The sequence below is a fragment of the Mercenaria mercenaria genome, chromosome 4 (genome assembly GCF_021730395.1).
Source record: "Mercenaria mercenaria strain notata chromosome 4, MADL_Memer_1, whole genome shotgun sequence".
Lineage (NCBI taxonomy): Eukaryota > Metazoa > Mollusca > Bivalvia > Venerida > Veneridae > Mercenaria > Mercenaria mercenaria.
The window spans coordinates 60,406,050-60,431,628 of NC_069364.1; the positions used below are offsets into that span (position 1 = coordinate 60,406,050).

Sequence of the window (25,579 nt, forward strand, 5' to 3'; positions counted from 1 at the left end):
TGTGTGCAGATATAACATATATATCGCAAGCTGTTTACATTTATTCCAAGTTTTAAAGTCTCTTCCTTTCAAATTACATCTTTCATTTCTTGTAATAAAATATAAAAGAAGATTCTTTAAAAGCATCATTCACAATAAAGCGAAATAAAATCGCCCTCGATTTGACTTAGAAAATTAAATGTTATTAAATGTGCAACACCCCTTTCACCCCCAGCACCCTGTTGCACATGCTATAGCATTGACTGCATAATTCCAAAGAACAAGACCAAGTTAAAACACTGAGGCGGGGCGACTGTCGCCGATGGCTAGTGTTAGTCAATCTTTTAGTTTGGAAAGTAAATATAAGGGTAAGATCGCAGAAAAGTGTAATTAGTCAATCTTTTAGTTTAGAAAGTAAATATAAGGGTAAGATCGCAGAAATGTTTAATTAGTCAATCTTTTAGTTTAGAAAGTAAATATAAGGGAAAGATCGTAGAAAAGTGTAATTAGTCAATCTTTTAGTATAGAAAGTAAATACAAGGGTATCGCAGAAAAGTGAAGTTAGTCAATCTTTTAGTTTAGAAAGTAAATATTATACAATTATTGCATGCGCCCTCGGTCGATATCACTTTTATCAGGTCGATAAATCCACATATCGACCAACTTAAAAGGCAACAATTGTTTTATTATTAAATCCAGCCTACTCATAAGTATAAACATTAAATACAATTCTAACACGATCCGATTCATTTTCCTATTAAACAAAGAAGGCTGGAGACAGTGATTTATTAAACAACAATTCACTGTTCTGACGTCACAACTATTACGTCATAGCGTCAAGCGGCGTAACGGCGCGCTGGAAAAGAACCCGATTTAAAACGGGCAAATATCTAATACATGCCGACAAGGTGTACTTTAAAGTCCTTGATAACGGGTTAGAATCGAAATAATATATCTCATTTAGTGATTTGCTCTTGAATAAATCACTGTTTGTCGTTCAGATGCGTAGCATTATATCACTCGGGCTACGCCCTCGTGATATAATTCCTTCGCATCTGAACTCCAAACAGTGATTTATTTAGCGACAAATCACCGATGAGATATATTATTTCTTAAATATTGGCAACCTTTGGTCATTTTTCGAGGTAAATTGTGTACGATGTCGCATTGTTTTGACATCAAACCATGATGACGTTACAGCTGGCGGTCAATAACTGTTTTTGGCTCCGCCTTCGAGTCAATATGACGTTTTATCATTAAGGCCTCACCAAATTAAAAAGTTGTTCATCGGATTTGCCGCTCGTATATTTTCAGAAACACAAAAGAAATTATTTTTTTTGTTTTTGGCTTGCGCTCGCCCCATTGAAAAAAAATCAATCCAAAATGTTTTGGTGCGCTACTTTTTACGGACGTAAAAGTGTATAAATGCTTATAATTCCAGTCCTAGATTGTTCTCAAATGGATTTTAATCAAAATAAATACATACTACGCACACATCGTCTATATTAAATCATAACACTTATAGTTAGTTGCATTAAAGTTGCTTCCCCATTATGCAGTTACGCCATTTTCTTCAAATGTTTACCAAATTACATGCTACAAAATCGATTTATTTTATTGAAAACTGGATGAAGAAAAACATACTAATTTATTTGATAACATCAATCTACATTATTTTGGTAAGGGTAAATACTTATTGATACATGTCACTTATCTGTTTTCTGTTTTTCCTGTCCAAATGATCAGCATTTGCATACGAAAGTTGGTGGGGTAAGGAATTTACATTATGAGTTGTTTTCAGAACAGTTTCGATTTTCAAAGGTATCAAAGATACATCAAACTATTGGTAAACAATTATAAAACACAAAATAAAAATGTCAATATCAATTTTTCATTGGTGCCTCAAGTAAACGGATTTAATGAGACAGAATTCATACTTCAACATTGAAAAAATAAGGCCGAATGCTGTTTTTCTGTTTTGAATTTTGCTTAATCCATTTAAAAATAACCTTACACCAGACGTAAAACCTACCTAAATTTCTTCCATAATATATAATCTAAGAGTGAAAGCAAAATAGGGAAAGTTCACCGCGTGTAACTCAATATTTTTAAAGATGTGTAACTCCACCCCTTCTGTTTAAGTAGTAAAATTCACTTTGAACACCAAGAAATCACTTATATTTACTTTCTAAACTAAAAGATTGACTAACTACACTTTTCTGCGATCTTTCCCATATATTTACTTTCTAAACTAAAAGATTGACTTGCTACACTTTTCTGCACTTTTCAGCGATCTTACACTTTTATTATTAAATCTATATTTATATTCCTTACCATTGGTCTAGATGTAGTCACATGATTAGGCCACACCAAATTGATAAGTTGTTCATCGGATTTTTTTCTGAAAAAAATTGAGGCGGCGAGCGAAAAAAAAATTTAAATATTTTTTTAGGTTTTTGTGAAAATCAGGAGCGAGCGAAGAGCGAAGAAATATATTTGTCTTCATTTGGCTCTTGACTGACTAATAAAACCCTTTAAATAGAATGTATAGCCCATTAAATTAAAAAGTAAGTCCCTAGGGATTGAGAAAATCTGACCTGCAGACGCACAACAAAGCGAACTCGTGAAAAAAAGGAATAGTATACCTAGAATTTTCAAAATTGTGACTTGCGTAGGCATTCTCTGAAGATGGACGACTACCATGTTAAACGTTATCTACAAGGTGTCACAAGAAAGACTTGCCCGGTAGTCACGCTTGAGAGGGTCTTTATAGTGAAATAAACGAGGCCAAAGGTCATTCGGTGCATATTTTCATGTGTGTCACATATAATACCTTGTATCTTGGTCATTTATTGGTGTAGAATATAACAACATTGGTATCAAAATGAAGCCAGGACTTTGTATATTTATCTACAAACCCTTAATCAAAAATTTTGTCATTTACATACTTATGAATATTTATGATAACTTAGAAAATGAGCAGATAATTCATTAAAAATGTTATTTTCAAATAATACAAAGATCAAATCTTCACTATTTGTGTTTATAAATGGACAAAAATAAGCAATATTACATTTGAAACATTACTTTATATAAATATATATCTGTTTGTAGCATTATTTATTGTTTGCAAGAGTAAATACTGTCAAAAGTGGGTGGGGTATATTAATCATTAAAAAAACAAATATTAAAAGAACTGACAATATTTACATTTCTCAAATATAAACCATATTTTGAGATAGTAAGATATTTTGAATTTGGAAAAATGTTCTTCATTAATATTAATTTTATATTTTTTTCAGCTCATTTGCATACTCATGAATATTAATTGAATGTATCAAATATGCATTTAAAACGTTCATTTAATACACATATATCTGTTCTTAACCATTGATAAGAATTGTATCAGTTTTATAAATGTCCAAGTAAAGCTTGTAAATATTCCATGCATTAAGAATATTATATAATTAGTATTTAACACTTCTACAAATACTGCACAACGTAGTTTACACAGTTCAATCTTGCTCATAGTCTTCTCTATACACAATACCATCGGACATTGTTTTAAAAATGTCACAACTTTATTGTCCTTGTTGCCATGTACATTTCTACAGTTGGTATATAAATAGCCTCGCATGCACATTCAAAACATGCAAACCTGGTTGGATCGGTAGCATCTGCACATTTAACTGCCACATTTCGTTTTGCAATCCACATTAGTATATGATATGTTACTTTGGGTATTATAGGAATACAGTCATACATGTCACCCGTGGTATCCTTTGTATGCATGCAAACTTAGATCCATTATTTTACGCTATCGATGCAAAGTTGTGAAGCGTAATTAGTATAAATAACTGGCATATATAATAACTATGATGGTCTGTCTGTATACAGAGGATACACATGTTGTCAGTCTGTATAACCCAGTTACCCAAAATGTCCTGCATCTATACCTTAGGTACCGATAGTTGCCTCTTTTTATGCCACGGCCACTCAAAGTATATCTGTTTATATCGCTAACCTGACCTGTATGTATATCCATATCACCCAGAGTGACCTGTCTACCTTGGATACATTGCCGGTCTTTCTGTATATCAAGGATATCCGTATTGGCATACATATACAGCCCAAATAGCCTGTATTTATACAATGGGTACCACGAGAGGCCTGTTTGTACACCTAGGATACCCATAGTTTTTTGTGTATATATAACCAGGAAGACCTATGTACCCAGTATACCCAGAGTGGTCTTTATGTATAGCAAGTTTACAAATAGCGGTACCCAGGATCCAATATTGGCCTGTATTTATAGCTAAGAAAACCTGACAGAATACCAAAGATACCCAGATAGAGCTGCCTTTATACCTAGGGTACATCGGTGGCATGTATTTATACCCAGGATATTCATAGTGGTGAACGGTCAGGATTTTTTGGATACTCAAGGTGGCCTACCTAGGATGCACTCAGGTGACCTGTCTATATACCAAGCATACTGTAATAGTCAGTCTAGCTAACACTGGTAAATAAGTATACAATCACAAAATAACTGGGTGAGGAACTATTTCAGACCAAACCAAACATGTACTATGCATAAATCATCTTAATAGACCAGTAACTAGTGTGAATTGGTACACAAATGGCAAAGACATGAATTCCATCAAGATTTGTTATGATCGCGGAAATGCGTTACAATTGCAAATTATGTTTGAACAAACAAACGCACGGCGGCTATTCATAGTCATAGATATTTACCATCATCAATAGAGTTCATGCCAATAACAATCTAGTTCAATAATGTTGACAAACGTATAAACTCTGGATTGCTTACATTTACTCGTCAAACTTTTGACGGAAGCTAGTTCCTTCCATGCCAGACGCTGTGAGAAATTACCAACAAGCAGCATAACTACCGTTAGTAAATATTAAATCCCCTAAGACTGCCAATAACAAAGTTGTAACCCTTTTAGGGATCCGTTCTGTGTGGACCTTGTAATCGTGCTTTTACTGGACCTTTGACGGATCTATCTCGCATGACGGCGATTTGATACAGACGATGATCGTGATGCGTAACGATTTCATTGGCTAACTGGAACCGCTGTGCGCGCTGATTGGACAACGCTATGTTTGAAACTTTTCTGGCGGGACTATTCACCCTGGGGATCTTAGTACGCAAAAGGCTATAAATAAAGCGAATGCCGTCAAGTTTTTAGCTTTTCCACCGTCAAAACGGGTAAGTGGTTGAAACCCGTAGGTCATCAGAGATAGGTCTATAGTCCGTCAAATTTCACTGGTTCCGTCAGCCGTCAAAGTATACCGTCAAAAGAGCATTAATAATATTGATTTCTACATGACAATACTAAACGCCGTCAATTTCGCGAATGCCGTCAAAAGGTGGTTGCCGTCAATACTGTAAAATCCGTCGAGACCTGTGGACGCCGTCAAAAATAGTGAATTCCGTCAAAATAACACAAAAACAGCAAAACGTGTACATCTCCTTTGCCAAAGTGACATTTTCATAACAATTTAACAATTAAGAGCATTGAAATACAGAAGTTTACAGCTACAGTGACACTACCAAGGGTTATGAAATATAAAACAGAACACAATAACGTATTAATTACATGATTTAATTCAACATCGTTATAATATAGCAAATATTTCAACATCATTAAAAGTAATTGAAACGAATAAATCTTTCTATTGAATTACGTCTCTACCATCAGATATACGTAAAGGTTACAAGGTAGTAAATGCCATCCAATGATATAATTCAGAGATCAGGTTTTTAAAGTAGTAAATTCTAAGAGCCATCCAGTACTAACTGTTATAGCGCCATCCATGACAAAAAACCGGGTACGATTACAAATTGGTGTCAGAAGTGTAGATATTAGTTCTATCTAGTATCAAGAATCTACGTCAGGAAGAATTTTGAACTTTGATAGTTTCAAGTACTCTATGCTGTAAAATTATAAAATCTTTGTTTCTTGAGTGGGCATCAATGGCGGACAGTGAATTTGTTGGATAAATAAAATTAAGAAATAGTGCATATATATTTAAGTCAAGTCTAACCATAAAGGTTAAAGGTAACAGGTCAAGGAAAGCTCCCTGCGAGGCAGGTATAGGTCGACCTACAACAAATATATCTCTACATATTTTCCGTGTACTTTTGAGAGTTATACAATGGCTAACTCTGACTCTGAAGTTGAGTTTAACGTTGGTCAAGGTGATGGTATGGACCAACAAAGGTCTCCTCAAAGGTCTCCACGAAGGCAAATAAATTGCCCTTTGAATGACAATGACGGACGTAGAAATAATGGACGTGGACAGTGTTGTTTTTATAATGACAGATCTATAGTAATTAAACCTGACAAATACACAGGCGACGAAGACTGGGAACAGTATGTTTCGCATTTTGAAGATTGCGCTGAGTTAGGTAGATGGGGAGATAGAGAAATGCTTCTTACCTTAGCTGCTAGTTTGAAAGGACAGGCATGTGTTTTCTATACTAGTCTATCCTCTGCAGAAAAGAGAACATACGAAAGTCTCTCGTTTGCCTTGGAACAAAGGTTTGGCAGTAGTAGACAAAAGGCTTGCTGGATATCGAAGTTCCAGACCAGGTCCAAACTCGTTGGCGAATCAATAGCTGCATTTGGTGACGATCTCCGCTTGCTAGCAAGGAAAGCATATAGCAATCTTGAACCGGAAGCCCAAGAAATGCTAGCACTCCAGCAGTTTCATAAGGCTCTATCAGTAGATATGAAATGCAGAGTTATGGATAGAGACTGTAAGAGCATAGCAGAAGCTGTTGAAGTTGTAGAACGGTATGAAGACCTGTTGGGTGAGTCATATCATGATAGGCGTAGGAACGTTGTAAGGCATGTCGGTAATGGTCTTGATACAAGTAACACTGACAGACAAAGTCAAGGTTACAGAAGAAGTCGTCAAGAAGACACGACAGGAATAAATGAAGACCTACACAGAACACTGAGATCCATTCAGTATAGGTTAGACAGAATTGAAAGAGGTTCACAGAGGAGAGACAGAAATGAAAGTGGTCCACAGAGAAGACAGCGAGACGAACGTAGAAGATGCTTCATTTGTCAGTCTCCAGACCATCTTTACAGGAGCTGTCCGAACAGGCAAGATCAATCAAGTGCCAATGGTCAATCATCAAATGATAAGAGTGATTTGGGAAACGAGCTCCCGTCCTCTCTGTAGGTCGAGAGAGGACAAGGAAAGAAAGTAAAAGACCTGAAATTGAGCAAAATTTAGTTGACACTGTAGAAATTTCAAGTTCAAAAGAAGAATCTAAATCTTCACCTCATTCAATACAAGATCCAGAAACAAAAGAAAATGTTAGTAATAAAATGCAGACAGAAGCTTCTAGGATAGGTCAACTTGGAAATCAGGGTTCAAAATTTGATAACGGACTTTTTGTCAACGGTTACATAGACAATACTCCTGTAGACTTTCTCATTGACAGTGGGTCAACAGCTACATTAATTTCAAAATCAGTTTTTGACAAATTAGGCAAGCAAACTTTACAAGTAGGAAGCACTCGGATACAGGGTGTAGACGGTTCTCAGATAAAGGTGTTTGGACGTTACAACTTTGTCATAAGATTAGGAGATGTGTCTATTGAACATAAAGTTATTGTTTGTGACATGGCTATGGACGGAATCATAGGCCAAGACTACATACTTAAGCATGTTAAGTATTGGGATCTGGACAATCTCCAACTGAAACTAAGATCAGGTCAAAGTATCCAATGTATCACGAAGGGCGAAGCAGAACGCGTTTGTAGAATCATTGTCAGTGAGAAGGTAGAACTGCCACCTAATTCATACAGCTACATTAAGGTATCGATTCCGAACTCTGTAAATTTGGCAAAAACTGGCTATGTCGAAAATTCTGAGTATGGCATTTCAGATCAACAGTTTGTAAGTCTCATCGAAGGCGTTGTAGACCCACATGCAAATGAAATCGGTGTCGGTGTTATCAACACAGGTGATGAACCTACAGTATTAAACCCAGGTGTAGGACTTGGTTTCTGCAAATCGTCCTATGAAGAATGTGAAGATGAAGTAATTAGCTGTGCTAACATCAACGAGGGTAGTCCAGTAGATAGTGAAAATGCAGTCGTTCCTGAACACTTAACAGAACTGTTTGAGAAAAGTTCAATTCATTTAAAACAGGACGAAAAATTCCGCCTTGCCTCACTCCTGAACAAATACAAAAATATTTTTGTTACATCAAGTGACGAACTAGGTTGTACTGACAGAGTAAAACACAAGATATACACAGGCGATGCTCATCCAGTGAAGCAAGCTCCTAGACGTCAACCAATAGGTAAAAGGTCGAGTGAGAAAGAAGAGGTAGATCGTATGTTGAAGAAAGGTATAATCGAGCCGTCGAATAGTGAATGGTCGTCGCCAGTGGTTTTAATCACCAAGAAAGATGGTTCTACTCGTTTCTGTGTGGACTACCGGAAGTTAAACGCTGTTACAAAGGTCGATGCTTATCCAATTCCACGAGTTGACGAGTGTCTTGACGCCCTTGCAGGAAATAAATGGTTCAGCAGTATGGACTTATGCTCCGGCTTTTGGCAAGTGGAAATGGATGAAGGTGACAAGCACAAGACAGCGTTCTCAACATCGTCAAATGGGCTGTACCATTTCAAAGTGATGCCATTTGGTCTTGTTAATAGTCCAGCTACCTTTCAACGATTGATGGAAAATGTCTTAAGAGGTATCCAATGGGTCGAGTCTCTTTTGTATATGGACGACATTATCACTCCGGGTAAGTCAGTAGAGGAAACACTTACCAGGTTGGAGAATGTATTCAAACGCCTGCAAGAAGCCAATCTAAAATTGAAAGCATCAAAATGTCTGTTCTTTCAAAAATCGATCACGTTTCTGGGCCACGTAGTTTCTGAAGAGGGGATAAGTACCGACGAGAGTAAGATATCAGCAGTCAAAAATTGGCCGACGCCCATAAATGCCAAGCAAGTAAGAAGCTTTCTAGGACTGGCCTCATATTACAGAAAGTTCGTGAAGGGGTTTGCAGATATAGCTAGGCCGCTGCACAAATTGTGTGAAAAGAAGTCGAAGTTCATGTGGACTGAGACATGTGAAGAGTCTTTTAACACATTGAAAGACGCTCTAACTACATCGCCGATCCTTTCATTTCCGCGGCCCAAATGCCAGTTCATTTTGGACACTGATGCCAGTGACAAAGCCACAGGTGCTATCTTGTCACAAGTGCATGACGACAAAGAACATGTTATTGCATACATGAGCAAAAGTATGAATAAGCATGAACAATCTTATTGCATAACAAGAAAAGAACTTCTTGCTGTCGTACAGGCGCTTAAACATTTTCACCATTATCTATATGGTCAAGAGGTGTTACTTCGAACGGACAATTCAGCTGTAAGCTGGATGCGCAGTCTTAAAGCACCCACCGGTCAGACTGCTCGTTGGCTTCAAGAGCTTGGAACTCATAATCTCCAAGTAGTCCATAGGCCAGGTAAGAGCCATAGCAATGCCGACGCGCTTTCTAGAATACCTTGTGCCTCATGCAAACGACAGCAAGAAATCAATGATACAAGTGAAAAGAGGCAGGAGACGAAATAGAACCAGTCGCTAATAACAGTGAGGGTAATGATGAAGTAGCAAGAGTAACAACAAGAAGTAATGCCGACCAAGCAGCCAAAGCAGATTTACGGCCACATCAGTTCATACTAGAAGGTTGGGATCCAACAGACATTCAAGCTGAACAGCTTGCAGATAAAGATATAGATAAAGTTCTCTCTGCAAAACTTGCCGGTGATGCAAGACCAGAGTGGTCTGTTATCTCTAGTGGCTCTTCAAAGTTAAAAACGTTGTGGCGCCAATGGGACAGGTTGGAAATAAAAGCTGGTATGTTATATCGGAAATTTGTAGAAGCAAGTGGTTCTACAACATGGCAGTTAGTTGTACCCAAAGTAAGGCAACAAGAAGTCATTCGCCTTAATCATGACATACCATCTGCAGCTCATTTGGGCTTTGACAGGACGTTAGACAAAGTAAGACAAGGTTTCTACTGGCCTGGTATATCAGACAGTATAAAGCAATACTGTAAACAGTGTGATACTTGTACGGCTCGCAAGTTATCAAAAGAGAAAAATAAAGCTCCATTAGGTCAGTACATTGTAGGTGAACCTATGGAACGTGTTGCTATGGACATTTTGGGTCCTCTTCCGGAAACGACAAATGGAAACAAGTACATATTGGTAATTTCTGACTGGTTCACTAAATGGTCAGAGTGCGTTGCAATTCCAAATCAAGATGCAGCAACAGTAGCTCAAGCATTCGTTGACAATTTTGTTACAAGATTTGGTGTACCACTTCAAGTTTATACCGATCAAGGTAGCAACTTCGAGTCTCAATTATTTGCTGAAGTCTGCAAATATCTCAATACTGAAAAGACGCGTACTACCAGCTTAAGACCACAAGCCAATGGGATGATAGAACGCTTAAACAGAACGCTCATCTCAATGCTATCTGCTTACTGTGCTAAAGATCAGAAAAATTGGGACAAGTATCTACAACTAGCCATGATGGCATATCGCAGTTCAAGTCACAACACTACAAAGATTTCTCCAAATAAAATGGCTTTTGGACGTGAGGTTGTCTTACCTTTAAATGCTATAATTGGTACTCCAGGTGACACTAACAATCGGTATCAGAATGATGACAAATACGTTGACGACTTAAAACAAAAGATGACCGAAGTACATGACTTAGCTAGAGATAACATACATAAGGTCGCTAACTATCAAAAGAGACATTATGACACAAATACTAAGCAGAGACGGTATCATAAAGGTCAACTTGTCTGGTTGCATGACCCCTCGAGAAAGAAAGGTGTTTGCACCAAATTAGTTAATAAATGGAAAGGTCCATTCATCGTCACAAACACTCTAGATGATCTGATATGTTTGGTCAAAAGATCAAATAAAAATAAACCGAAGGCTTACCACATAGACAGACTATGGCCATATTCTGGTGTTAATATTCCAACATGGTTAAGGAGAGAATCACTCAAAATTAAAAGTGCTGAACAGTAAGGTCAAACGTACATGCCTCTAAATTATCTAAAAGACGGGGGAACTGTATAAATAAAAAAAAAAAAGTTAAATAACAAATTCTTAAATTCTACATTTATATGAAATGTAATAAGTTATATCACAGTTTGAAGAAACTTAACAGTACCAATATCAAAAATGGTAATAAGTCTAAAATTAGTAAACAAGTGACAAATAACAATGTAAAGTGATTCAAATACATTAGACCAGCTAAATAGTGTAAAAATCGTCAACAATAATAGTAAAGGAGATGTACAATATATGAACTCGCGCGAACATATATACTGAGATGACGCGCTTGTGAATTTTGGGTGCAATATTGAAATGAGTGTATTTTCGTATAGTCCGCTTACTTAATATTTGTAACAACTTTAATGTTCGATCTATTTCCAGACTATGGAGGCGTGTTGGCTTTGCACAAGGACTTTTAAGTGTAAAACAGAACTCTATACGCATGTGATATCTAGTTTTCACAGACGCCAGTCTGTTATTTGTCCATGGTGTGACAAAGAAAAGGTATTTACAAGGGTCAATGACATGGTGAAGCACTGTACTAGCAGACACTACATAGAGTACGGATGTCAGCCTCAGACGTTTCTTGGGATGAGAAATTGCTTCTACTTCTCTGTATACCCAGAGGATTACGCTAGGTTAATTAAACCTGAACCTTGGGACTCAGGTATTGCTATGGAAGCAAGAAGGTTGATGATGTCGTGGGCAGAGAAGCAGGAAGACAGCATGACAATGAGAGATAAGTTGAGAAAGGGATGGAAAGTCGGCATAAAGGCGAGGTCAGATAGGGAGCAGGCTGAGAAAGAAAAGGCTGAGAAGGAAAAGGCAAAGAAGCAGAAATTAGAAACTCTCAAGGAATGCAAAATTCCAATGAAATCTAAAGAAGTCAAAGAGGTGAAGGTAGATGAGAATAAGTTAGGTATAGATATAGACGAGTTATTCACGGCAAGTCCGTTAGATCTCAGCATGCATAAAGATAGTAAAGATAGTTTAGAGAAAAATACAAGTAGAAAGCGCCAGCTAGAAACACCTAAGAAAGCAAGTGATAGTAAGAAATCCAGTGAAACAAACCAGACATTGAAAGATATATCTAGTAGGAAGAATATTGTAACAGTGCCACAGTTAAGTGAGTCAGACACTGATTTGGAAGATGAGGTAGAGGTTAAAAGGTTTAAAGAAAGCCCAAAGTCATTGAAGCTTGTCAAGACTGAAGGTGGTATAAGGAGATTAGTGGTCACAAAAGAGACACCTGAAAGTGACGGTAAACCACTAGAAGATATAGAAAATCAGACAGTACAAAAATGTAAAGAGTCCCTTAAATCGAGGAAAACAGACATTAGATCCCCTAAATCAAAGACACTAAATTTAGACTCCCAAAAGAAGACGATTGACAAACAGCCAAAGTTAGTGCCAACTGAAACAGAGGCAAAAGTGCAGAATAACAGTAGTGCAGAAACTTTGAACCTACTGAACCATGAATGCAATGTCAAAGTGACACAAGACCAAGATATAACAGTAGAAGAAATGAGCAAACCAGATACCGACAAAGACAATGAGAGAGCATCAGATGTAAATGTAGACACAGAAAACATAGAAAGAAATGTATCAGATAGACACATTGAACAAGAAACAATGCAGAAGGAAGAAACTAGTGAGAAAATTGAGCTAGAAAAAGTTGAACAGACTGAAGCAAAATCAAGCATTGATACATACGTTACAAAGAAAGAATCAAAGCAGGATAACCCTGAAAATGACAATGGAACAGTGTCCACACAAAATAAGGTAGACACAAATGTAAACTTAGTGAAAGGATCAGATGGCTTTTTCAGAAGAATAATAGAAATTCCCAAGCTGAAGAAAGAGAGTGAAACTAAAATTACACAGATAATGGAAGAAAACGAAACCACTACATCAGTTAATACTTTGTTATCCTTAGAGTTTGGCGAGACCAGCTCGCAGTGTATAAACCCAACAAGTGTAAATCAGACAACAGTAAATCAATACAACAGTTACCAGCTTAGGGCCGAGGCACTACTTAAATCCGGTGTAATGCCAATGTGTCCACCTGGCCGACGAGAATGGAAGAATGCATATGACGCAGAAATAAAGGTCAGTGGTAGTGTTTTCAGATGGCCACCAGTTGACTGGCAGTCTATGTCACCAGACAGGAAACTTCTCTCATGGGAATTCATGGCCATGTCCATTGAAGTCGCGTTGAATGGTTTTGTTTCAACAAATATGTCCAGGAAGTACCTTCTGGATAAATATAACTTTTTAGCTCTTCCTGGTTCTGCTAAAGCAAACACAGAAGCGTCTGAAGCAGCTGTAACCAGAAGTCGATTTTACACGTACCAACTTTTAAGAGAAATAGCATCTGGAAGAGTACCGTCTAAAGCAGAGGAAGACCAGATCAACATGCTGGAATTTATAAATAACAGCCAGCTCACACGAGAGATTGACCTGAAGGCTATTAACATCCCACTGAGGCTTGTAAGTGAAAAATCATGACAATTATAACACATTTAAGGATAAAAATGTATAGTAAATACAGAAGAATTAGAAGTCGTGTAAATAGTGAAATTGCCCACAAAGCTGAGTAGCAGAAGATAAAGTAATCTTCAAAAGTATTGTGATCCACAGTGTGTTTTAAAGTAGTATATTCTGTGCTCAATAAATATACAAAAGGTATATAAATTAAGTGTGATCTACACAGCAGTATATTTTGTGATCTACACAAGTGTAATAAGTATCATAGAAGCAATATCTACATGATTATAAAATACATAATATGAGCTACACATTGTATATGAGAAGGAAGAATTCAGTGATATAAAGTTTTCTAAGTCTGAATCAGTGAATGCTAACTGTTTATTAACAGTGAATTATTGAAGTAGGTTTCTTGTATATGTCTCTAATTGAAAAGTTCAGTGATTTAATGAAAAAGTAATGTGTTTTCAAAAGGAATTCGTAAGGAAAGAAAGATTCTATTGCTATTGTGTTGCTGAAATATTCATTGGTTTAATTATTTGGAATATAGTGTTATTCAATATATTTAAGAGTGTATTTTGATGAAGTAAGGTCGAAGTGAGTAATTAACATATTTCCTTATATTAAGGAATTATCTTGTTATGGAAATAATAAGCACACGGTGTTTTCATGAAGTTTCATATTTTTATTAATCAGTATGGCATAAATGTGTGTGAATTATTCTAAGTAAATTTCATAGGAAAGTTGTGCTGCTCAACTGATAATTCTAGTTCTCTGAAGTGTTGTAATTAATTCAGCAATCTAGCCATGGGAGTATATTTATTCTAACAGAAGCGTAGTAAGGAGAAATTATACGTGAATTTGATGTGAAGATTGCATTATTAAAATTGCAAGAGATGGCTAGTGAACATGATAATTTGAGTGAATGAAGTGTTGCATTGTTCATGATTGTTTCTATTGTTTGTTGTTTCGCAGTTTTAACTAGACTTCTGAGGTACCAAATTTATTTTCAAGTATGTTTCAATAGAAGGGTGCCTAAACATTGCAGAACAGTAGCTAGAATGATAAACTGAGCAGAAACAGTGTTGTTTAAGATTTATTTGTTTGTGTTGATCAGTTCTTATAGTTAATATATGATATGTTGATATCTCTCTCTAGAGTAAAGTTTATGTATGTTATATATATTCTTTAATGATTTATCTCAAATAACAAAGCAATGCCCTTGGTAGAACAATAACAACTGAAGGTAACACTAACAGTAACTGAAATAGAATAACTTTTTGATTATCCAGGAGGATAATTTTCGGCAAAGGAGGGGGAAGTGTAATAGTCAGTCTAGCTAACACTGGTAAATAAGTATACAATCACAAAATAACTGGGTGAGGAACTATTTCAGACCAAACCAAACATGTACTATGCATAAATCATCTTAATAGACCAGTAACTAGTGTGAATTGGTACACAAATGGCAAAGACATGAATTCCATCAAGATTTGTTATGATCGCGGAAATGCGTTACAATTGCAAATTATGTTTGAACAAACAAACGCACGGCGGCTATTCATAGTCATAGATATTTACCATCATCAATAGAGTTCATGCCAATAACAATCTAGTTCAATAATGTTGACAAACGTATAAACTCTGGATTGCTTACATTTACTCGTCAAACTTTTGACGGAAGCTAGTTCCTTCCATGCCAGACGCTGTGAGAAATTACCAACAAGCAGCATAACTACCGTTAGTAAATATTAAATCCCCTAAGACTGCCAATAACAAAGTTGTAACCCTTTTAGGGATCCGTTCTGTGTGGACCTTGTAATCGTGCTTTTACTGGACCTTTGACGGATTTATCTCGCATGACGGCGATTTGATACAGACGATGATCGTGATGCGTAACGATTTCATTGGCTAACTGGAACCGCTGTGCGCGCTGATTGGACAACGCTATGTTTGAAACTTTTCTGGCGGGACTATTCACCCTGGGGATCTTAGTACGCAAAAGGCTATAAATAAAGCGAATGCCGTCAAGTTTTTAGCTTTTCCACCGTCAAAACGGGTAAGTGGTTGAAACCCGTAGGTCATCAGAGATAGGTCTATAGTCCGTCAAATTTCACTGGTTCCGTCAGCCGTCAAAGTATACCGTCAAAAGAGCATTAATAATATTGATTTCTACATGACAATACTAAACGCCGTCAATTTCGCGAATGCCGTCAAAAGGTGGTTGCCGTCAATACTGTAAAATCCGTCGAGACCTGTGGACGCCGTCAAAAATAGTGAATTCCGTCAAAATAACACAAAAACAGCAAAATGTGTACATCTCCTTTGCCAAAGTGACATTTTCATAACAATTTAACAATTAAGAGCATTGAAATACAGAAGTTTACAGCTACAGTGACACTACCAAGGGTTATGAAATATAAAACAGAACACAATAACGTATTAATTACATGATTTAATTCAACATCGTTATAATATAGCAAATATTTCAACATCATTAAAAGTAATTGAAACGAATAAATCTTTCTATTGAATTACGTCTCTACCATCAGATATACGTAAAGGTTACAAGGTAGTAAATGCCATCCAATGATATAATTCAGAGATCAGGTTTTTAAAGTAGTAAATTCTAAGAGCCATCCAGTACTAACTGTTATAGCGCCATCCATGACAAAAAACCGGGTACGATTACAATACTCAAAGCATATACTGGCCTAGTGTATAGCAACGATGGTCTGCCTGTATATCTATTTTTTTTACCCAGAAAGGCTTATTATGTAAAATATATCATATATGTAAGATATCCATAATGGACAGTATATAATGGCCACGATGACATGTTTGTATATCCAAGCTACACAGAGTGGCATGGCTTTAAACTGTGGATACATAGGAAACCTGTCTGTATACCAGTGCCATCCAAAGTGACCTGAATGTATAGCAGTGATGGCATTTCTATATGCCCAAGATACCCAGAATGGTGTGTATGTAAATCGAAGATACCCTTAGTAGCCTTTATATACAACTGTAAAGCCAGGATGACATGCCTGTATACCCAGAATATCCAGAGTTGCAAGGAAACTCTGTTGGTCCTTCTGTATGTCCAGAATACCCAGAATTGCCTGTCTGTTATTTAGTATACTAGTATTTGTCAGTATGTATGAATGAGTAGGCAATATGACCTGTCTGTATGCACAGGATACCCAGAGTGGCATGTCTGTATACCCTCGATAACGATAGTGGCAACAATATTAGGCTTTCTGTATACCCATGACCTGTATTCCTAGCCAAGGTACCCAACGTGGACTTTATGTATAGCCAGGGTGGCTATTATGTATGCACAAAGCACACAGAGTGAATGATTGCCTAACTAAGATACCCATAGTGGAATGCACATGTATGTATACCCAGGATAATTTTCTTGTATAACTGAGATACCCATTTTATCTGTCTCTGTATTAAGGCTACCTATTGTTGTCTATATGTATAGCCACGTTTTCCCTAGATGTCTGTATGTTTAGCAAGTAGGACCAGTCTGTATACACAGGATACTCAGAGTGGTATGTCTGTATACCCTCGATAACGATAGTGGCATCAATATTAGGCTCGGATGACGTGTCTGTAAACAAATGATTCCAAAAAAAATGGCCTGAATATATATATCACTTATACACAGTTTGCCTGTCTGTATCCTAAGAATAGGTGCCCGCTCGTGATGAAATAATGCACGGAGGAGCACCTGGGGTCTTCCTCCACCATTAAAGCTGGAAAGTCGCCATATGACCTATCATGTGTCGGTGCGACGTTAAATCCAACAACATTAAGTATCCTAAGAATATCCATAGTGGCATGTATGAAAAGCCAAGTTTGCCTGCCGATATGCCAAAGAAATACATATTTCGTTATACCAAGTATACTATTGATACCAATTTAGGCAATCCTGTCTGTAAACCCAATGTATGTTTTAAATAGTATATTGTTTAATTATCCGTCAAAATACTGCAAAACCTTACATAAAACCTTTGTACATTCTCCAGTATATTAGAAAAACTGAACATACTGACTTCTTGACGGCCATTGTGAAAAGTGGCTGTCTTATTGGTTGTCTGAGATGGTGTCAACCTGATTTAAAATAGTAATGTTTTCCAATCACAATACTATGCTAAACTACATAAAACAACTATGTAAAATCTATAATGTATGCAAAGAAACGTTAACTTTTTTTTTGGCAGCCATTTTGAAAAATGAGCGCCATTGTGGTTATCTGAGGTTGCCTACATGGGTATGGTCGTATTATCAATTGTATTTATCAATCTTAATATTGCAATAAATTACATTAAAACTTATGTAAACGCTCATATATATGTATACTTTTGAACATACTTACCTTTGGTGGTTGTTTTGGTCGCCATTTTGAAAAAAAAATGGCAGCCATATTGGCTGTGTGACATAGGTTCACAGTTTGAAATAGCCGGCAGATATGTACCTAATACAAAAGAATTGCCTTGCTTTTGTGAAAACAACTACACAATTATGCTAAAGATAACTGTTGGTACGAAGTCAACTCAACCCACCCACTTCTAGCAGTATCTACACATAAAACACATATGATGGCGATATAAACAATTGCGTTTATCAAGAAATGAGTATCCCACATATCATTTGTTACCTTTCTGTTTTTCAAATCATGAAAATTATACATAAGACAATAAATATTGTACAGCTGTACATACATGCCAATTTTTATCGTAATTTTGTACGATTTTGTCGCTTTCATTAATATTAGTTAATATGCAAATGAGCTAATTTGCATATAGTGATTTTATTTCATAGTTAAATACATTGGCTTCAATTAAATACCATTTTTGCTCACTTCTTTCATCAAAATGGCGAAGATATGATGTCAAATAAGTGAAATTAGTAAAAACTGCACTTAATGACCTTTGACCTAATTTCTTGACCTTAATTTGACCTTAGAATTGTGACTACCGGCATCAATGAACTACTCATATCATATACTTCACATATAACACATTAAACTTTCATCTTCACGAAATGCCTACGTAGGTGTTTTCCAGCCACATATTTGAAAATAATTGGTAAACTAGTAATAACATTGTCATACAGTACACTGTAATCAAATAATGCATGCTTTTGAAAATGCTGCTAGAAAATATGTAATAAACAACAATGCATAACCTTACACCATACTTATCACATACATATGTGACTTGAATATTTACTGCTATGAAAATGTAGCATTCTTAGCTGACTTTACAAAGTTTTTGATACATCAAATATCTATGTGAGTGTTACTAGATCTATTAATTCTAATTTGAAACTTAGAACAGTTATTTACTGTCAAAGTCTTTGCTCGATATCGACATTATGGATAAAATCCCGTTTTCCGGTATTAACCACTAATAAACGCCCGTTCCCGTTTTCACGGTGAGGGGGTATCGGCCATTACGCTACATGGCGGTAGTGTTTAGATTATCCTTTTTTAAAGTTTTAAACAAAGAAAATAAAAAAGTATTGCAGATTATCATTAAACATTGTTGTAATTAAGATGTAGCAAAAATATCCTAAATGTTTACTTTATTTTTGAAATTTTATCTTTTATTCTACACTGCCGCTTCCGTGACTCGATACCGAAGGTGTGAAATTATTTCCATTTTTCAAGGTAAACAGATTATTTTTGCAAAAAAAAAAATGTTGCCGAAGTCGTAGAATAGTATTTCCATTGTGAGAAAGTAAGAACTTTCATAAATTCTTATCTTCTGGCAAAAATAATCGCTAATATTGTACACGGTCTTTATATTGGTTAATATCACCAGCCCCCCTGACCCTATGTACGGAAATACCGGAAAACGGGATTTATCCTTAATGTCGATATGGTCTATACCTGGAGAAACAATACTCATAAGTCTGAATCTAGACAGAGTTATGCCCCTTTTTAACACAGAATATTTTTAATTAAGTTTTGTATAATGACCAATAGCTTTGTACTTTCAAAGCTTCTGACTATTATGCCCCTTTTACTGGCTAAGCTCTGATTCAGAAAAGTCGAGCATGTTGTCTTATGTACAGCTCTTTTTCTAACTTTAAACTTTCATAACATATTAAATTTGTTAGATCACTAATAGAGAACCTCCTTTTTGAAGAGTATTCAATTCCTACCATAAACTACTTTTACTGCAATTCTTTGGGGGGCGTAGGTTCAAACCCTACTGGGACCAAATTTTTTTTCCATATTTTCCTTTTTTTCTAGTAAGTTTTTACTTCTTTCAAGACTTATTATTGATTTCTTGTACAAAAATGGAAAAAGATGAATCTTATAAGTGATTTCTTGTTGTTCAAAGTGAATTTTACTACTTAAACAGAAGGGGTGGAGTTACACATCTTTAAAAATATTGAGTTTCACGCGGTGAAAGTTCCCTATTTTGCTTTCACTCTTAGATTTTATATTATGGAAGAAATTTAGGTAGGTTTTACGTCTGGTGTAAGGTTATTTTTAAATGGAGTAAGCAAAATTCAAAACAGAAAAACAGCATTCGGCCTTATTTTTTCAATGTTGAAGTATGAATTCTGTCTCATTAAATCCGTTTACTTGAGGCACCAATGAAAAAATGATATTGACATTTTTATTTTGTGTTTTATAATTGTTTACCAATAGTTTGATGTATCTTTGATACCTTTGAAAATCGAAACTGTTCTGAAAACAACTCATAATGTAAATTCCTTACCCCACCAACTTTCGTATGCAAATGCTGATCATTTGGACAGGAAAAACAGAAAACAGATAAGTGACATGTATCAATAAGTATTTACCCTTACCAAAATAATGTAGATTGATGTTATCAAATAAATTAGTATGTTTTTCTTCATCCAGTTTTCAATAAAATAAATCGATTTTGTAGCATGTAATTTGGTAAACATTTGAAGAAAATGGCGTAACTGCATAAAGGGGAAACAACTTTAATGCAACTAACTATAAGTGTTATGATTTATTATAGACGATGTGTGCGTAGTATGTATTTATTTTGATTAAAATCCATTTGAGAACAATCTAGGACTGGAATTATAAGCATTTATACACTTTTACGTCCGTAAAAAGTAGCGCACCAAAAAATTTTGGATTGATTTTTTCAATGGGGCGAGCGCAAGCCAAAAACAAAAAAAAATATTCCTTTTGTGTTTCTGAAAATATACGAGCGGCAAATCCGATGAACAACTTTTTAATTTGGTGAGGCCTAAGGGAAAGATCGCAGAAAAGTGTAATTACTCAATCTTTTAGTTTAGAAAGTAAATATAAGGGAAAGATCGCAGAAAAGTGTAATTAGTCAATATTTTAGTTCAGAAAGTAAATATAAGGGTTAGATCGCAGAAAAGTGAAGTTAGTCAATCTTTAAGTTTAGAAAGTAAATATAAGGGAAAGATCGCGCAAAAAAGTGATCGCAGAAAAGTGAAGTTAGTCAATCTTTTAGTATAGAAAGTAAATATCATACAATTACTGCATGCGCCCTCGGTCGATATCACTTTTATCAGGTCGATAAATCCACATATCGACCGAACTTAAAAGGCAACAATTGTTTTATCATTAAATCCAGCCTACTCACAAGTATAAACATTAAATACAAATATTGGCAACCTTTGGTCATTTTTCGCGGTAAGTTGTGTACGACGTCGCATTGTTTTGACATCAAACCATGATGACGTCAAAGCTGGAGGTCAATATCTGTTTTTGGCTCCGCCTTCGAGTCAGTATGACTTTTTATCATTAATCATGTGACTACATCTAGTCCAATGGAGAGGACTATAAATATAGATTTAATAATAAAAGGGTTTGATCGCTGAAAGGTGCAGAAAAGTGTAGTTAGTCAATCTTTTAGTTTAGAAAGTAAATATCAGGGAAAAATCGCAGAGAAGTGTGGCTAGGCAATCTTTTAGTTTAAAAAGTAAATATAAGGGTAAGATCGCAGAAAAGTGTAGTTAGTCAGTTTTTTAGTTTAGAAATTAAATATAAGGGAAAGAGTGCAGAAAAGTGTAGTTAGTCAATCTTTTAGTTTAGAAAGTAAATATTAGGGTAAGATCGCAGAATAGTGTAGTTTATGCATATACAAACGACGATATGCGTATATATTCAGATTACTTAGCTGTTTGTATAAAGAGTGTAGTCTATACAAATGGTATTGCCTGTATTGGGTGAGCGAGTAAAGCCCGTCCGCTTAGCTCAGTAGGGAGAGCGTTGGTCTACGGATCGCGGGGTCGCAAGTGCGATCCTCGGGCAGGGCGTATGTTCTCCGTGACGATTTGAGAAAAGACATTGTGTCTGAAATCATTCGTCTTCCACCTCTGATAATTCATGAGAGGAAGTTGGCAGTTACGTGCGGAGAGTACAGAATCCAGGAACACTGGTTAAGTTAACTGCCCGCCGTTACATGACTGAAATACTGTTGAAAAACGGCGTTAAACCCAAAACAAACAAACAAAACTGACTTAGTAAAACATTTCATTTCTAAAGTAAAACTTACTAAAACCTATTTATTGTATATAGTAACGAAATCGGTACCTTTAAGTTAGCCTTAACCTTTTTTGCTAAGAAACATAACACTCATTAACAGTATAATAGTTTCCTACCTAATTCCTGGCCCTCTATCATGTCTATCAGCTTCCTTTCTTTTTATTCCAGGTGTTCATTTGCCACGCAGTTTAGTTATTGATAGATCTTCCAGGAAAGGAATGATCAGCTGTGTCAATGCATCTATGGACTATCAAATGTTAAGAAAATCAAACACTCCTGTCAGCAAAATGTTGCTCTGTACTCACGTCACATGTCTAGACTGGTGACACCAGTATTTGGTGTATCATGGTACTCTGTGTTTGGCATGTCATGAGTACTTCAAAAGTTTTAAGAAATATTGTAGCCTACATCTGTACTATTTGTTGTTTGTCGAAGTTTCAATTTTCGGTATGGCCTCTTGACACTGTATCTGATAGAAGGGAAACTTATTAACAGTCAATTCAATTTATATATGATAGATGTACTTTACAGCAAAAAGGGGTTTAAACCATTTAAGAATAATGAATGTTTTGTGCATAATTAAGCAATTGACATACTTTAAATAAACATGAAACACATTTTACTAGGGTTTTACATTGTTCAACCCCGTGTGAGTTTTTCTTTCTAAAACAGTGAAAAATGGAAATCAAACTACGATACTAATATCAATCTACAAAGAATCAACCGAATGTTAATCTGTTTCCATAATTGTATTTATATTTAGAGTTCCTTAAATCATATTGAACTAAGGAAATGTATGACCCGCAAATGTACGTTTTGCGTTTTACAAATATTCTTGTGTTTTCTAACTTGTACACAGTTTCTAATAAGCTATATGTTCAAAGTATAACATGACATGAAGATGTTTTTATATTTCAACACATACGACTATTATCGAGTGATTAAATTGGAGATATCTATAGCATGATAAAATATCCAAAAACTTTATGTGAGTGTGCTGTTTGTGAGAGATAAAAATTAAGAGATTGATCATCATCTTGTTGTACCTCTATTGAGATCTGTGTATATTCACAGAGGATGTGCCAGAACTTACTATGTCTTCCTATATGCGAATATTATGTAATGCAAATGTAGTTAGCATCATTAAAGAGTGTGCACTTAACATAACCAATACTCTGTTGAAAACCTTGTAATACGTTTGTAGTGTTTTGTAGTCGTTAACATATTAATTTGACGACGCAAATTTCCTATCCAATATATGTGATGCAAATGTGTTTAAGGGCCCATGAAAGAATGTACAAGTGATTAGCATTTCATATGTGCTATGGTTAAATGTTTGAGGATAAAACCATATTCACCGATTTCAGGTTCAACGAAACTTTTCATTATACAACTACACTAAATTATACAATTGAAGTACGAGATTCACAAATGTGTATGTTATGTGGCATTAACCATTACCAATGCAGCGCTTCAAAACATTAGTGGTAGAGCATCAGGTTTGGCTGTCAGAAGTCGTAGGTTCGCTTACCGGCAGTGTCAAACCAAAGACTTTACATAATCGTACCAATAGCGCCTTTGGTTGGCACCCAGTATTTATAAGAAAACTGAATCCTCTTCTTTCCAAACCTTGTGGCGCTGTAAAACATGAAATGAAAGGCATATTCATGTAAGGTACTGTATATGTAATATTAAACCAACCACTTACCAATGTATAATTATTTTACTAAGCTAAACTATAGGAAACTCAGGATTGAGTGAAAAACACCATAATTTAAGCTTAATTTGCTTCTCGAGCCGTCCAACCATAACACTGTAAAGTAATCTTTAGTCATGTTCTAAAATCGCAGCCTCCTCAAACGTAAACTAAGCACACGGACGCCCACACGGCCAACATACATGTACATACACACAAACAAAGTAAATACACAAGAACAAAACAAACAAATAAACAAAACATTCTAGAAAATGTTTTCAACAAAACAATGTTTGGTAATATTATGATGAATCATCAAGAAAATAATTGCTTAATCTTAATCTTGTGTCATTGAATTATGGCATGTGTGCATACTATTTTCGCTAAATCGCATCGCTTTTCAACTATCTGCGCTTATAAAGCATGTGTGCATACTATTTTCGCTAAATCGCATCGCTTTTCAACTATTTGCGCTTATAAATGATCAAAGCGGCAAATGTGAGCTTCAGACTCTACTAATATTTTTCTAGTCATTACATAGTGTCTACATTTCATATTTATACGTTTCATACAGTTATATATCACTGCAGATACCACTTGAGATGCCAGGGGTAAAATTCTTTCATATGATAACAATTTATTACATGTTTTTAGCGAATTATTGAAATGTTAGAGTGAAATATATCTGGTATTTTTACAGTGAAAAATATTATCAAATCAGTACTGATAACCTAGACTAAGTTTCACACTGTATCCAGTCATGTTAGACCTATAACAATGGATTCAGTGATGAATATATAGCCATTAATGAGTAAGTGAGTGTGTTAACATGGTATAATTAAGTGTGAGTGACAGCAAAGAATTAAAATAAATATATGTACAGTCGTGTTAAATTCTGCATGTAAACAGAAATGGTATTTTTATTAAATAAGATATATACCTTTGTTCTTACATAAGGTAACTATATACAGTTATTACCTTTCACTACATGTTTCTCAGTGAATTATTGAAGTAGAAGAGTGAAATATATCTGGTATTTTCAAAGTGAAAAATATCAACTATATTTTTCACTGGTAAGAAACTATGAATGGTTAGATTTTGTAAAATCATGAAATAAAAAGAAAATTTGTTTCTTTCACGTGTAAGATCAAAATATCTCTCACTCATGAACACTATATCTTACATTGTCACTCATGGCTATGCCACTCGTGACAATGTTGCATCTGGTGTTCACTCGTGAAAAAAAATGAAAAATAGTTCAATCTTACACTGAAACAAACAAATATGCTCTTTTAATTTTTTGACATTTAAATTTTTCAAACAAAAAAACTACCTTCTAGTGCCTTTATAAGATCCAAGTTAAGAATATAAGAATATTTTATTAACTGAAGATGCGGATGGAAATATCTGTCTCTAGGAGAACTGTTTAGGCGGGAACGAGGCTCTGCAGAGTTACCGCAAAAACAGTTATTCGAGAGCAGTATCTTCAACTAGTGACACACTCTTTTTCTTCATACCGTATTCTTGAATTTACAGAAGAAATAAAATAAAACGAATGCTTTTCTTTTAAGAAATATAGAAGCGTACCGGAATTTAGGCAATATTCATAAATTACAGCACGTGAGTCATCTTACACCCCGGGATGTAAGACGAGTTTTTTCAGCACGGCAAAAGCACGGAAATCCTATCCGGCACGTATGAATGGGATTATTGCAAAATAATTTCCAAATAATGCGTAATGTTTAAAGAT

At 35.5% G+C, this 25,579-nt stretch overlaps 1 protein-coding gene across 1 annotated transcript in view; it reads left to right on the top strand.

Annotated features, from left to right (window-relative positions):
• LOC123551880 (beta-1,3-galactosyl-O-glycosyl-glycoprotein beta-1,6-N-acetylglucosaminyltransferase-like) overlaps nt 1-25,579 on the top strand; it is a 54,692-nt gene that overhangs the window by 16,480 nt on the left and 12,633 nt on the right. The window lies entirely within an intron of this gene.